Source organism: Pistacia vera, unplaced genomic scaffold, assembly GCF_008641045.1.
Source record: "Pistacia vera cultivar Batoury unplaced genomic scaffold, PisVer_v2 Contig433, whole genome shotgun sequence".
NCBI classification, from domain to species: Eukaryota; Viridiplantae; Streptophyta; class Magnoliopsida; order Sapindales; family Anacardiaceae; genus Pistacia; species Pistacia vera.
The window spans coordinates 564753-566627 of NW_022196261.1; the positions used below are offsets into that span (position 1 = coordinate 564753).

At 37.4% G+C, this 1875-nt stretch overlaps 1 non-coding gene across 1 annotated transcript; it reads right to left on the bottom strand.

Annotated features, from left to right (window-relative positions):
- Nucleotides 1–956: 956 nt before the first annotated feature.
- LOC116143909 lies at nt 957–1062 on the bottom strand. Its single transcript, XR_004130186.1, has one exon. It is a non-coding gene; the product is annotated as a small nucleolar RNA R71 (small nucleolar RNA).
- Nucleotides 1063–1875: the final 813 nt, after the last annotated feature.

Below are 1875 nucleotides of genomic sequence, written 5' to 3' on the forward strand. Positions count from 1 at the left end.
CCTTAGAAGAATCCTACCAATTCATAGCACAAACAGGTATTAAGAGTGGTTGTCAAGCATAATTAGGGGGAAATCTGTACCCTAACTTCATTAATATTGCAAAGTTCATCACATTATTTATTTGTTTAATTTAGTTATTTTTAATCTGTTACTTTTACACTCTAAGATTTCGTTTTCTCAAATAACGTGTAGGTAGTTTTAGGTAATTACAAATATTCGCTTTGATCTCTATGCGACGATACCCAAACTCATCACTTTATTACTTGAACATGACTAGTGCACTTGCTAAGTTTGATTTAGTCGCATCAAGTTTTTGGTGCCGTTGCCGGGGATCATTAGATTGTTTGTGATTGTTTTAAGATTACTTGTTACTTTGAGATTTTTTTTTTATTTTGTTTGTTTGTTTGTTTGTTTGTTTTTTTTGGAAACCAATAGGTGTTTCTGCTAGTGTATGACTAGGGCTTCTGGAAAGATTTTATTAGCATTTGATTCTGAGATAGAGCGCACTTTTCACGCAAGAAAGAGAGCAATCAAAGGGAACATCATGGGTGATCACGATAAGCCAAATAATGGAACACCACCAACAACTCGTACACTAAACGAGTACTCTACCCCATCTCTAAATGGAGCAACATCGAGCATTCAGTGACTAGTGATCAATGCCAACACCTTTGAGATAAAGTCAGTAATCATCCAGATGATTCAGCAGTCAATGCAGTTTGGTGGTTTGGCACATGAAGATCCGAACTTACATATTGCAAATTTCTTGGAGATTTGTGATACTTCTAAGCACAATGGAGTTTCTAATGAAGCTAAAAGACTAAGATTGTTCCCATTTTCATTAAGAGACAAAGCTAAGAGTTGGTTGACCTCATTACTAGCAGACTTGATTACAACTTGGGAGCAAATGACACAAAAATTCCTAAGTAGGTATTTTCCTCCTGCAAAGACTACACAATTGCGTAATGATATTACTATGTTTGTGCAAGTGGATACAAAGTCACTATACGAAGCATGGGAAAGGTTCAAGGACATGCTCCGAAGATGTCCCCACCATGAATTATCGGTTTGGCTGCAAGTCCAAACGTTCTATAATGGTCTTAATAGTGAAGTTTGAAATATGATCAATGCAACTGCGGGTGGTACTTTAGGTAAGAAGACACCAAAACAAGCTTATGAATTGCTGGAGGAAATGGCTTCAAACTCTTATCAATGGTCGATAGAGAGGTTTCCTGTGAGAAGAATGTCAAGTGTTCATAACATAGATGCTATCACGGCTTTGGCAGCACAAATGCAGGTGTTAAATAAGAAGATTGATGGACTTCAAATGGAAAAACCTGGAATAATTGCTTCTATATTTTATTTTTGTGGCGAAGATCACCCTAACCCTGAGTGTCAATCAGGTAACATGTTTGCTGTTAATTCTATGCCTGATCCAGCTAACTATGTTTCAAATTTTCACAGGCCTAATAATAATCCATATAGTGAAACATATAATCCTGGGTGGAGGAATCACCCAAATTTCTCTTGGAGTAACAACAATCAAGTGAAACCTCCACTGCCAGGTTTTCAATCTCAAGAGAAGAAATCAAATTTAGAGGAGATGATGGCGAAGTTCTTGAGTACTACAGAGAGAAGAATTCAGAATCAAGAGGCTTCCATCAAGAATTTAGAAGCTCAAATTGGCCAGTTGGCCAATATCATTTTAGGTAGACAGCAAGGGCATTTACCGAGTGACACGGAAAGGAACCCGAAGGACCAATGTAAGGCCATAACCTTGAGGGATGGAAAGGTGATTGGTGAAGAAGAATCACAAAAGAAGGCGGAAAGTGAAGCAAAGTTATTAAACTCTATTGAGGAAAAGAAAGCGAATTT